This window comes from Lonchura striata, chromosome 14 (assembly GCF_050655825.1).
Source record: "Lonchura striata isolate lonStrDom1 chromosome 14, ASM5065582v1, whole genome shotgun sequence".
In the NCBI taxonomy this organism is placed as follows: Eukaryota; Metazoa; Chordata; class Aves; order Passeriformes; family Estrildidae; genus Lonchura; species Lonchura striata.
Genome location: NC_140716.1, coordinates 6,961,650 through 6,975,776, shown reverse-complemented (window position 1 = coordinate 6,975,776; position 14,127 = coordinate 6,961,650). Strand labels below are relative to the sequence as shown.

The 14,127-nt window shown below is 40.8% G+C and overlaps 1 long non-coding RNA gene across 2 annotated transcripts in view; it reads left to right on the top strand.

Moving 5' to 3' along the window:
* Positions 1-7,765: 7,765 nt before the first annotated feature.
* Positions 7,766-14,127, top strand: part of LOC146766072 (uncharacterized) — a 46,933-nt gene continuing 40,571 nt past the window's right edge. Inside the window, exon 1 of one of the 2 annotated variants that reach the window (XR_014958403.1) lies at positions 7,766-12,927. This is a non-coding gene — a long non-coding RNA (uncharacterized LOC146766072). The remainder of the gene's footprint in view (positions 12,928-14,127) is intronic. The other variant, XR_014958404.1, reaches the window with a different exon arrangement.

Sequence of the window (14,127 nt, the reverse complement as noted above, 5' to 3'; positions counted from 1 at the left end):
TGTAAAGGAAGCAAAGGCACTTTGTGGCATGCTGAGCTCTCCCAGCCGAGGTCTCTGCCTCAGCTGCTTGAAACGTTCTCTCTGCCTGTCTGAAGATCATTCCCAGCCTTGAAATCCACCTGGGTATTTTCCTCCCACTCAGAGCTGTGCGTCCTCACACCCTCTGCTTCTGTCTCATTGTTTCAGATCTTCCTGGGGGAGTTCTCAGCCTCTTTCTATAGATGTTTTTCATTTTGTTTTGCATTAATAATACTGGAAGAGGTTGGAGGGGCAGGGGGGGAAGGAAGTTTCAAGTCTGCAGGAATTTTTCCAAATCGGTTCATCATCATTAATCTTCCAATGTTATTTCCCTCCCTTAAAGCTTCTTGATTCATTATTGCCATAAAAAAAAAGGGAACCCTTTGTTCAGTAACAAGGGAATTTGTGTCTGTCAAGGCAGCAGCTTTTTGCTCCAAATTCCATATCTAATTTTGCAGAAAAATACTGTCAGCAAATTGCTTGAGGTATTCCAGTGAAACACAGGGCTTCTGTTACCAGCAAACATTCATGCTATTATGTAAATCTTTGCAGAGCTATATATCAGCAAAATAAATAAATGGAGTGACCAGAAAATAAACCTGAAATCAGGATGCAGTGGGCAACAAGAAGAGCTGGCGGGTGACACCATAAAACAATTAGCCATCTGCTTAAATGACACTTCCATTTCATTATACAGAGAGAACTTAGCTTTATTCATTAATTATTGAAAAATAACTTTGAACAGGAGAATAATGCTTTCCCCGCATGCGGAATCTGTGCTTGCAAATCACAAAATCCCAGTGGTTCAAAATGGAAATGTGTTTGTTGGCAACCTTAGGAGCTCCTCTGCCAACGTGTGAGTGCTCAGTGTCTGGTTTTCTACGTCTGGGATTCCCAGCTCCATTTGCTGGGGAGCCACCAGCAGTGGTGGATGCAGCAGCACTCTCGGGGTGCATGTGGCCCTCCAGGTGCCACCCACAGAGGTGCAGTGGCACCCTCAGTGGCACTCAGAGAGCCCTGCCCTGCCTTGCTCTGGGGTTCATTTAGTCAGGGCTGAGGCACAGCAGCTCAAAGGTGTCTACTTTCTACCTGGAGGCCAGGAACTCCAAAAAAAATTTTGTTGCACAGAGATAAATACTACTCCTCCAAAATTCACATTTTCTCCTTCTGGAAAATAATTCTGTGATCATCTCTCTGTTCCAAACATTGTTACATTTATCAAAATTGGCTTTATACTTAGAAACTGGGTTGTCGTGTTCTAGCATTTTGAACTGTTTGTCTTCTAGTCCTTTGGAGTATTGCACACATCTCTGGAAAGACCTGGATCTAGAAAAATGAGTAAAAATTGGCAAACATCACTTCTGTATCTCCAAAGCTCAATAAGAAAAAAAATTTGAGTTCCACTTGGGTTCTTCTCCAATTATTTCTTACTGGATGGGGCCCAAAGAGCCTAATGTCCCAAGGACTTCACAAATCCAGTCAAATACTCACTCAGTCCAGCCCACGTGCTACCAACTGCCTCCCCCAGACATATGGTGATGTTTTTTGCCTATCACTATATAAGGTTGGAGCAGGGCAGAAATTCTTCCCCCTCCTGCTCAATGGAGTAAGTGTGATAGTTTTTCTAAATTAAAACAAAACAACTTCTACTCGGGAGCGTGACTAATGCAATGTAACCCGAGGGAGGAGAGGCCAGGGGAGTAGAGGCCTCTGTGGCCTCTGGGCTGGGAAGCTGCTGACTGTGACCTGCATTTCTGCCTCTGTGGCCCAGACACATCTAAAAACTCCTATCAAAGGTTGCTCTCAGAGCACATGGTCAGGCATGACCCTGTGAGATGGAGGCTGGATATCACAAGTCCTCTTGAAAATCAGTGTTGAGTTTTCAGTACATGTTGCTGTTGCCTGGGATGGAACTCTCTTATCTTCTCTAGCAGTGACATCTCCCCAGCAGCTGCCAGTCACACTGGGTGGCAGAAGCAGAGAGATGGCAAGGATGGTGCTTACACTAAAATTTTGCATTATTTTTGTCCTTACAGCCACTTGTTTGCTGTGGTCTTACCTCCAGTAGCTCACATGCCTCAGAAATGCTCTATATAGACATTGTCACTGCAGCCATTGAAGTTCTTTTGCTGCTGGAAATTAGAAGGACAATTGCAATAACTCTGCTGCATCATTGGCACAAGAACACTGCAGCTGCTGGGAGATGATGTGGGCGAGGCTGAAGGGCAGGGCAGGAAGGGCCTTGCTGCCTTGGACAGGCACTGTCACTGCTGATCCCTGCTGGAGCAGGGAGCTGTGGCCTTGCTTGGGGACAGAACAGCATCACCCAGCTGCAGGGACACTTGTCCTCCACACAAACTGCAGCTCCAGGCAGTGCTGAGCTCCTCCCAGTGCACTCACTGCCTCAGTTTGGGAAAGCAAAACCAGTCTGTGCCTTTGCAAAGCCCCCAAATTCTGTGTTGTTTGACCACCCTTGTCAGTGATCTGATGAGCCTGAGCCATGTGGTTGCAAAAAACAGCTGGAACACTTATGAATAAATACAAATTGTAGGAAAAAGTTCAGCCTGCCTTAAGAGCTGCTGCTGCTCCAAGACAGTGAGTGGCACTCTGCTCTGCAGGTTTCATGACTTGCTCTCCTCCCTCAGCATTATTTAAAATATTTGGGCTTTTTTAAAGTGACTGGTCAGGTTTATTCTTGCAAGCTTTTGGGGAAATAATGGTTGAAGATGGACAGTGCTGTGGTTAAGAGGATTTAGGACTGGTTTTGAAGATTTTCATTCTTCTTCAGCCAGTGTGCAAGCTACAGAGGGTCATTTGATCTCTCTCTGCCTTGATTAACCTTTGTGAAAATCAGATAATGTCCCCTTTTATTTTATTCATGTATTTATATAGTATGTGTATGATAAGGACAAGAATAGAACTTCTGGTTGCTACTGTCCTACAAATAAGTAAGGCAATTTCTCTATCATGAGATTCCAAATGTAATGTTCATAACAAAATATTTTGGGGTTCAGATCTATTTGTTACATGCTAGTCACTAAGGATAATACTGTTTTCTAGTCAGTGCTGTCCAACTTGAATTTTGAAAACATATTCATTGGAGGCTGAGTGGGAGGGGAGGAAGAGAAATTTAAAACTTTTGTACTTAATTGGTCATGTGTAAATCTCATAGGTTTTACTCAAAACTCATCATTGGTTTTAATAGATCTGCTTAACAAGTGTTGGTCTGAAATACCTTAGGGTAATTAATGCTAATTATTACACGGCCTTGACACTTCTGCAAAAATTCCTTCTAAAAGAAATAATCAAGGGATAAGTTATTATTTTAGCATATATAATGATGCATTTCAGGAAATATCATATTAGAAATGAGATAACTAAGTTGAGAGAATTTTTTGACTAGATTAAAGCACTTCTGAATGAAAGTTCCCAGATGTCTTTCTAACTAAACTTACAAAAATATAATGTGACTGGAATCTACTCTTATATTCAGCCCAGAAAGCAAAGTAAAGATGTATGCAAGAAAATATCTGGTTCCCTTTCCTATCACTGATAAATATGGGCCAAATTAGAAAAGCATTGAAGTGAACACTTAGAGAAATGCTGAAGTGTTTTCATCAGGGTCTAAACAGTGAATTAGAGCAACTCTCTTACCCTTGTTGAAACCACACTGATGTCAGTGGAAAGACTCTCATTAACCTCTGAAGATTTTGCATTAGATCTGTGGGTAAAATTCTGGTTCCTTTGAAGTTAGTGACAAAGTTTCCATTAACCTGTGCCTGGGACTTCATTTATTCTGCAAAAGGAATGTTCTCAGCATAAAACATATGATCATGTCCTGATAAATATAAAGAAAATTGATGCTATTCATTTAGGAATATCCAGCACTAGCAATTAGTAGGAAGTATGAATACAGGAAAAAAAATTCATCTAATTATGTGAAAATCCTTGCTGTGTAATAAAATTGAAGTGGTTTCTGCATGTCTTACCACAAATGAGAGAGATCAGTATTCAGAAACAGGTTTGAATTGATTTCAATATGTATTGAAAATACTTTGTGCTTTCAAACTTCTTCTTGGTAACCATTTTATTCTACCAGCCACAAAGCTTGATTTACCTCACAGTCTTTACTTGTTTCTCTGTCCCCAGTAATGTTTTGGAGACCTGCTCATATTTTGAAAGGTGTTATATTGAAACCTGGAAGTTCTGTTCATTCCATGCTTCTGAGTCATTTTATTTGAAAACTTGTGAAAAAGAAAAGGAGTCAGAGACATTGAGGACAGATAAAATTTGTCTTCAAAAGTTCAAGAAGAGTAATTGCATCAATCTGGAAGAATATGGTTAGGGCTAGAACTCACAAATACAGACTGTATTAGAGACTGTATAGAGACCCTGTAAAGCTTTGGTAATCCTAAACACAAAAATAAATGGAGCTCAACATTCCAAAAGGCTTATGCAGGGCTTCCTTTGCAGAGGAAGTCTGAGGGCAGCCTGCAGGGATCTCCAAGAGTGGGATTTGGGGATTTTGCAGCACTGCCTCCTCGCTTCTGGAATGTTTATGGAAGAAAGTGCTGTCCATGCTGGGAACAGGTCTGTGTTCTCCAGAGGGGCAAGTCCACATGGCAACTTGGCTGTGAGCATTTGTCTTCAAGAGAACACATTTGATAGAGCAGGCCATTACACCAGGGCATGGTGTGCTTTTACAGACCCCGTTTCAAACAGGAGGATGCATTTGCAGAGACTCAGCAGCTCTGCACCAAGCACCAGTGCAGCTGCTGAACTGGAAAACTCAGTCACTGAGGCACCCCCTGAGCTCTGGGGCTGCCAGGTGTCCTAAGTTGATGCTGAATATTTTAGGGACTGAGGGTACTCAACAATCCCTGAGATTTTGGCAGGATGGTCTCAGGAGAACTCATATTGGTGGGGTGACTGCATGACAAACTTCTGAGGTAGTGACTGTCACTGCCAGCTCTGCACTCCCCAACAGCTGCAGGTGGGACACCTGCATCCAAACATGACATCAGCCTTCCACGTTGCTGTGGAAGATTACATGTTTTGTAATCAGAGGTGCTGAGCATTACCTCCCTGCATGAACTGGTCCCTGTAAATCCTCCCCACATGTCCAATAAACTCACATATTAAGTAAGAAATACAGGTCTTGAGAGAACACAAACAACTAAAACCAAGCAGCCAGTTAATGTGAAAGCACATTTCCAGGTTAATGAAGTGTTCCTGAGTTCTTGAGTGCTGACAAGGAATCTTTGTGGGGAAGTGTGTTTTACTCCAAGGCATTCATTTGCAGCAGAAGCCTTGAATGGCAGCAATGCTAAAGAGCTTCTCAGGCACCCTCTGGTTCAGTGGAATAGTGTTCACAGTAAGTTTTCTTGACCAGGCTACAGGAAATATATCTAGGCTATGCTTCCCAGGGTTGCTTATGAACTGTCAAGTAGAACAACATAAAGAAATGGCAGAGAAAATGAAATTACCTTTGCTTCACGTATTTGTTCTTCACAAATCCACGTTGCCTATTACTCATCTTCACGTCACCTTCTGGTTTCCTACAGGCTTTATATTTCAGTATTTCCCTGCATACTGAAAGATGTATAAATCCCTAGGCCCTCTCTTGCTTATTTTATAGCACTCTGCATTCTCACCTCTCTCAGCTTCTGCTCCAAAAACTGTACTAGTTCCCTCAGTACCCCTTTGATTTTTTCCCTTGAAAAAAGACATAAAAACTTCCAACTTAGCCAAGTACGTTTCAAACTCTTTTGATTTTTGCCATAGTTTTTACACTAATCTCTCCATGCCAGCATCAATTTTGTTATTCATCTGATCACATTTAACCTTTTTAGTGAGGACTGAGGCAGAAGAGAGAGTCAATGCTTTGGTCTGCTCAGCATCATTTATGGAGCAATCCTTTCCTGTTGAGTACCAGACTGACTTTCCTTGACCTTCCCCTTCCTGCCAACACGGCCCCTTGGCTTGTTGCATTTTGTATCCTGTTGTTTGTTTGTTTTATTTTTATTATTTATTTCTCTCTCTCTCTTTACACTCTGCAGCAGTTCTTAGACACAGTCTTAGAAATCAGATGAGTAAATTATAAGTTTTCTGATGCCTCTTGACTCAGTCTTTGCAGAACTCTAGAAATCCTCCAGCTGCAGCTTTACCCATAGTTTGCTGTAAAATCTTATGCATTAACATTTAGAAGGAATAATAATCAGAGGATCAAGCGGTGTTTGGTGACTCTTCTGTGGAATGTTTGCTGTAATTGTTAGGGTACTATAACTGAAACTTTCTAGGCCACTAAAGGACATATCCTCTCCTGGATTTCTAGGCAGTATTTATAATTCAAGAGAGATGCTCATTATATCTGAATATATATGAGGCTTACCTAAAAGAATGCTCTAACTTGTAGAGGTGTTTTGTGGGTTTTTTTGGTTTTGTTTGTTTTGCTGACAGATTTCACCGACTGGGAGAATTTTGAATACATTGATATTTTAGTCCAATTTTTATCCTTTCTTTATCCTCCCATTAATGCTGTGCCTACAAATGCTTCTTTAACTTTTGTCTGTCACTATTATTTTGTTTTTATAATAAGCATTTTAAAGCCACAAAGCTACTATGTTATTACCATAGAAATAATTGATATTGTGTATGTATAGCACCAAAAATTCTCTTTCTAAAACTGACGCCATCTTGATCTGGTTATTGGTAACTCTTGAACCAAACTCTGTGTAACTGAATAGCACAAATCCTCTATGCCCCCATGGGCTGATGAAAATTAAAGAGAATACATTTTTTTGTGTTTGGCTGCCTGTGATGCGAGGGGTTTTGCACTTTTTGCTAGATGATCACTTGTGGTTATAAGCTGAGTGTGCCATTTACACAGCTATTGAAAGTGGTGTTAGGAGTTAGTGCCCAAATCCTGCTGAAACTCATCTGATACTCCTTGGTGGTAATGAAAAGCTCTTCCTTGTAAGCAGAAATATTGGTAAGGGTATAATGAAATAACATTTGCTTGATTCTGATTGAGGCTTTGAAGACTTGGAAAAGTGCTGTGAGACCAGCCAGTATCTGTGGAGTTAAACATGCTAAACTGAAATATAGGGGTTTCTATGAAGAATAGTTTTGGGAAACAGCCAGTGATGTTTGCTGAGAATGTGAGTATTTTATAGCACTCTGCATTCTCACCTCTCTCAGCTTCTGCTCCAAAAACTGTACTAGTTCCCTCAGTACCCCTTTGATTTTTTTTTTCCCTTGAAAAAAGACATAAAACCTTCCAATTTAGCCAAATATGTTTCAAGTTTTTGATTTTTGCCATAGTTGTGCACGGTTTGGGCTGGAGTATTTAACCCCTGCCTCCCAAAACCAACCCAACCCAACTCAATATAAAAAAACCACTAAACCCCCAACCAAAAAAAATCTTTACCCAATAAAAAACCCCAAAATTCCCCTCAAAAATACAAACCAACCAACCAAATAAAAACCCCCCAACTAACAAAAAGAAAAGGAAATTAAAATAATGGAAAAACAAAAAAACGAGCTTAGGACTGAATCCAGGAGAAATAATCACCTCCATGTAAATGAGAGCCCCTGGGTACTTTTCTGACTGCTGTTGAAAGGATGATGACTTTGGGTAATAAAAACCGTGCTGCCCTTTCCCCCCTCCTGTTGCCACCCCACTGCTGACATTTAATGCACGAGCAGGACCTGTGCCCTGGTGAAATATCACTCCTGCCACCTTGGCAGGTGACACGAGCGGTGCTGGGGACAGCGGGCAGCGAAAGCACCCGGCAGCAGGAGTCATCCTTCCCAGCTGATGAAAGATAACTTAAAAGGGGGTGCATAATTACTGAAAGAGGCTTCTCAGAGACCAGAGGTGGAAAGAGTGACTAAGAAAGAGCTCGTGTTGAAAGGTGCTCAGAGTGACGCACGCCGCCCTGCGTGACAGCGGCTCTTTCCTGGCGCTCACGCATCCCTCCACTCGCGAGGAGTTCCTGCAGCTGGAATCAGGCCCCTCTCTCATCAAACACCCTGTGCTGATTTTAATAGGCAAGATGAAACAGAAGACAGCTCAGTATGGGTTTAGACTGAGTCATGGTTATTGAATTTGTCCAAGGTACAAAGGTGCTGTTTGCAGCAAAATGAAATAAGTGATAAAAAAAAATCCACAAAGAACAAAGGGACTGGGGAGTAATATTTGTCACACTCTCAACAGTCTTCTGTTTAGTGTATGAGAGGAAAAAAGAGAAAGGGACATGCTGCACACTTGCAACAGTGAAGTGCACGAAAAGAAAAGAAGTTTAATGAAAGCATTGTTTTTACTCAACTCTACAAAAGTTTGGGTGGGGATGGATAGTTGGGTGGAACTGAAAAAAGCTCACAAATAACAAACAACAAAACAAGGAAAAATGAGGGACAATGGAGAAGCCTTCAGAAGTCCCCATAATGAAAGTCTACAGATGCACTTGCTGTGTTTCCCTGGATGCTGTGCCTGGTTCTGCCCTTGTCCTTGTGAGTGCCAATGTAATGTTGGGTTTGGAGTTGTACTTCCAGACATGAGGCTCCTGCCCACCTACTTGTGTACCTCTGAACCTTTCCTACTTTTTGATTTGCAAAGAAACCTGGTTGTGTGACTACTTAAGCCTCTGAGATTTAGTCTGTCTCTTTTGGCTCTTAAAGATAGGACTAGTTTTCTTTACCTGTGATGATTAATAAGATAGGCAGATAGGTACTAACAAGGGGAGAAAGGCAAGTAGGTGCTTCCATGGTAAGGTTGTTGTGATGGTTTGAGGACATAAGTGCAGCGGGATTTGTAGGTAGAAACGTCTTGTAGAGAATATTCTGTAGTTAATTTATATGAGTACTCCAGGCTTCTGTGTGCAGGCTGCCCTTCATTTGGCCCTTATATAGGTTGTTTAATCTTTTATGAAGCATTTACGTCAGAAGAAAATGACAATATTGAAACAAATTGGAACAGAAATCAAATGAGAGGTACTTGCAGAGGAATCCTTTGCCCTCTCTTCTTTAAATGGGTATGCAATCAAACTCTGCTGACCTTTACCACTCAGTTTCCCAGCTGTGGCTTCTTTTGCAGGAGAAAGTAGCCATAGGTAGAAGACTCTTGGGCAGATGTGTGCCTTTGCTTTGTGTCTGTGAGTGTAGCACCTCTAGAGTGACCCATCAGGCTCCTGTCACCCCTATGTACCAGTGTTGCAATTCTGCAATACCAGCTCTTGTCTCAGCTGCTGTTTGGAGTTGGTAGAAATGAATAAACCTAATTGGGAAGGAGCAGGAGAAGGAAAATCCAGCTGCAGAGAGAAAAACATTTTTCCCCCATGTGTTTCCTCTCCCAGGAGCAGTGCCACCATCCCTCATTAATGCTCAGGCTGCCCCGGGGCCGCGTTGCTCCCCAACGCTGTTGCCAAAGTTACAGAATCAGCTGCTCTGGCTGGCAGTGAGAGAACAGGCTCTGCTTTCCTCAAAACTTACTATGGACTTGGTTCCACGGTCCAGCCACCACAGCTGAGTCCTGACTGGATCAGTTCCTTCTGTTGATTCTGATTTATTTCCCCTCTCCAAAATCCCTCACCAGTATCCGTGGCCATCAGGATGGGTTTGATCCTTGTCCCACGGCTCTGTGGACACCATGCCCTGAGGAGAGCTGCTGGGCAGGGAGGAAGCTCACAGAGGGGACAGCAGTGATACCCTTTAGAAATTGCTCTGGACTGTGCAGAACCTGCACTATCTTGACAGATCTGCTCTCGATGGTGAGGAGAATCATTCATCTGGTTTGATGCTCTCCTACTTCTGTATTTCAATGTTTTCCCTGGGGGCTTCTGAGTCTTTCTGGTTCAGCACATTCCCCCAGCACTTGTGCCCAGCCACATCTGCACCAAAGCAGTTGCAGAGGGTTTTCTGTTGTTGTTTTGGTGAAAGGTGTTTGTATTTCATTTCAGAGGAAAGCCTTGATACTCAGATTGAGCTAAGACATTTTTTTACTTATATAAATTAAAGGTTAATCACTCATCTTCCAAAATAACTGTATCTTGGACTGCATCAAAGTAGTAGGAAAACAAAACTAGTCCTGTTGTTAGTGCACCGTTTTTATCAGTAAATCAGCAGTAATTGTGTTTCTGTCTGGTCTATTATTTTTATTCCAATATTATAGATCTGAAGTCCTCTGTTCTTACTCCAGGGAAACAAATAACTTCTATAACTGCTATGCCATAACTTTCAGTTAAGTCTTTTCCTAGTGAGCCACCACACTGTTGCTCACTGGTTAAGTGTGCTTAGTGAGACATTTGCTGTGGGCATTTTTCAAGTTGTCATCACTTAATGCAAAACAAGGCTTGAAAAAAACAAGGCAATAAAGTTCTTCTCTTTTGCACAGTTTTAGTTTTTATGTCCTGACCCTTGTAAAAGAGCAGACTTGGGTTACATTTTCTGCCTGTGTTGTTGTACCATCTCTGTGCTGCCCAGAAGAGCCTGGCATTCCCATTTTCATCAGTCTCACAATGGTAGTAGAGGAGCTGAATAAAAAATAACTTGAGAAGCATTTTGGGTAAAATTTAATCTACCAATATTGGTTTCCTTGAAAAATACAGGATCTGGATTATTTGGAAATAGATTGTGCCAGACAAAAAGAGGGAAAAAGTTTAAATGTTTTCTTTTTGACTTTCAAAATGCTGGGTTTATTTCTGTCTAGGTAAACAAGTGATTACAGTTACAAGGATTATGCTGTAAGAAAAATGTCTGCAATGAATTTAGTATGAGAATGGTGGAAAAGCTGAAATAATTATAAATTTCTGTGAAGATGGAACAACTGTTTCTTTATCTTGCATTTGCTCTGGCAGATTTTATGGGCATATTATAAAGGGAATTTGCACATGACCCTTTAGAGATTTAATTTGCCTTGGTGGTCTCAACTATACATTTATAATGAGTTCTTAGAATGAATGAAGTTTCTAAGCAACTTGAGTATGAACAACTTCAGTCTACTGGGTCTTTCCAAGAAGTGTTTGAGGCCTTTTTTTTTGTGTGTAAGGACAGTACAGTAAAAAAAAGAGAAAAAGATTCCCATCAGCCTCTTAGACAGAGTAGATTAATAAGTTTCCAGCCCACTCTGGAATCTTGGGCTTTTATTACTCTCCAATAATTAAATTTTCCAGCTTCAAGTCAGATTTCAGGCTGCCTTGAATGATGGATGAGATGCTACAAGTACATTCCACTTACCAAAACTTCCTACAAGTCCTCAATGTAAATAAGAGATGTATTTGAAATTCATATTATGACCTAAAATTCCTCTTTGTTGACTCTTACCATTTTTGCTGGCATTCAGTTACTTTGTTCAAGTAGGGAATACAAGCCTGTACAAGGAGGCCAATGATCTATTTTCAGCAAAAGGACACCTGAGGGCTGCTGTGCTGGGGTCTGAATTTGCTCTTCCAGGTACCATTTGAAGATGGGCTATGTGACACTCAAAAACTGATGACACAAAATTCCTTTTCTTCTACCTATTAGCAGCGCTTTCCTATCAGAAAATTTTTACAAAATTAAGATTTAATTATTCTTGCAAAGTGTAATGTAATACATTAATTTTCATCATAGGAGGTATTATCACACTGTAAATAATTGAAGAAACCATAAATTAGAGTTGATGATCTAAATGAAGGAAGCACATTTTCTGATTATTTTTTTCTATGGGTTTCCTTGCTGAATTCTGCAAATTAGCAAGTAATTTGTAATGCTTATCCTGAACATTATGTGAATTAGTAAGAGTCCATTGTAATTAGGTTTTTTTAAAAACCAATTAGCAAGTGACAAAGGTCTCATTGTTTATTTAAAATTAGTCAGTAAAAAAAAGAGCATAATTTTATTTGTACTGTATTTTTTTCAAGATTTTAATGCTTTCATTTCCTCCTAATAAAGGGAGGGCACAGAGAAGAAGGATGATAAAATCCTAAGTTACCTCATTTCCTGCTAGATATGTAGGCTCCTTCTATTTTCAAAGGTTTCTGAATCAGACCAAATGTGATAAATGCAGTATTCTATAGGGCAGGGAATTAATTATGTTTTCTGCAGATACAGTCTAATGCTTTCACTTTGAGATAATTCTTTTTCTACATGTCTTTGCACACATCATCCTAGAACGTTTTTAATTTCCATTTTAACAGAAGTGGATCTTCTTTTTCACTTCTTTTTCATTTAATAGTGAATAAATTGCAATAGAAATGGAATTTCATGAGTTTTCTACCTTGTCTATCAAAATCTTTGATTTTCTCCTATTTTTCTATGAAGAGTCTTATGATAAGAGCCTTGTTTTCCTTTGTGCTGCCTCAGGATGTCAAAGTGAAAAGGATTTGGCTGCTGTATTTTCATGAATTGCTATAGGAGGTTGGATGAGGTACTTGGCAGGGATTCATGGAACAGCTGAGATGTTGACTTCTTGGCTACTGCAGGAATAATATGGACACTGCAGCAGTGTGCACAGCAGGGCTGCAGCCATCAGCACCAAGAAAAACTATTTTCTCAGTTCAGAGCAGGGGCTGAGTCCCTTCCTTCTGTCACATTGCTGTGCACCAGCATGCCAGGTGATAATTGGAATCTGGGGGTGATGAAGGACTGGTGATCCTTGGTGTGAAAGATGTGACCTGTGTCTGAGGTTCAGAGCAGTGAAGCTTTTCACGTGGTTTTGTTTGCACTGGAAGGCCAAGACCAGCTGAGGGATGCAGTTATTCCTTTATGAGCCCCTCCACGGATGAAAGTCTCACGTTGCAGCACAAAAGGTTCTTTTTTTGTCTTTCCAGTCTGATCTTATCTCCCAAGATGCATAATGAGATGAAGTCCTGGAGGTTTTTCGTGCATTACTCAGCTGCAGAAGTATTCTCCTTTTATCCTTTAAGCAAGGTATTTTGTTTCATTTTCTATTTATCCTGTGCAAAAGAAATGTTTTGTACTTTAAGTGGGGTTGTGTGGTCTTGTGTCCTCTTCTGTACTGCTTTTGCCGAGTTCTTCTCCTCTTGGCTTTTTCAGCATCTTCAACAAATCAGTGGGAGAGTTCAGAACTGAGATGCTCAGTGAATTACAGCAGTTTAGTTTAGGAATGGGACTAAGCTTAGAAAAACTGAGTTAATAACCAAAGCAAAGTAAGTGTTACTTGAGTAGAGGAGCAGAGAGAACTTGGCTGTTGCTGGAGGCACTCGGGGCTTCCCTGGACCTGAGCCCTGTGGCTGTGAGGCACAGCTGCTGAAAGCAGTGATTTCAGTGGTGGGATTCAGGCAATGGCACTGACCTGCTGGTTCTCACTATAAAAATCCAGAAAAGACAGAAAGCTGTGGTAAAGCTTTTCTTCCCCAGTCTGAGTGTCTGTAAGAATAGGCATTAACTGACAACAGAGGAAATCACAGGATGCTGCAGAGAGTTGTGGAATAAGGCAGATGAATTTTAAAAAATTAACCTGTGCTAGAACAAGCTGAAGCATGACTGCTGTAGCATTTATCATGTTTCATTACAAGCTGACTTACTGACAACTTCTTTGCTTGATATTTCTCTGATGCTGAGACTTAACTGGCTGCCTCTGAACACTTCACACATTTTTAATAGTTTTAATAGTTTGGTTGGTTTTTTTTGTTTTTGTTGTTCTTTTTTTTTTCAACAACTGAACTTTCCTTGTGGGCTTTACAGATATTACTTTTCTTTTTTCGGCTATACTTTGAAATGCTTGTCAAGAATTCCAGGTAGTTTTGGTGGTGGAAGAGAAGTTTGCTGAATACATCAGCCATGGTAATACCTGAAAGTCTTGCTCAGGTTTGGGAAGGAAGAACAGGTCGGCTTGAAGATGGATAATTAAGTGAAATACACAATATCTGGCAGAAAATTCCAGTAATTTCCCGCCCTGATACACACTTATGGGTAGATATATCTTCTAGTTAACCAACTGTGGACCACTTCCTGCTCTGCACAGAGGTAACATCTGGCTTAAATAAAAGGAGGGGGAAAAGGAACAAATTTCCCAGAATGTAATATTTATCTCCTCCTATTCTCCAGAATAGAAGCTTCAGTAGGTAGTTTAAATTGAATGGCAGGTACTTAAAAGGCTTCTTTCTG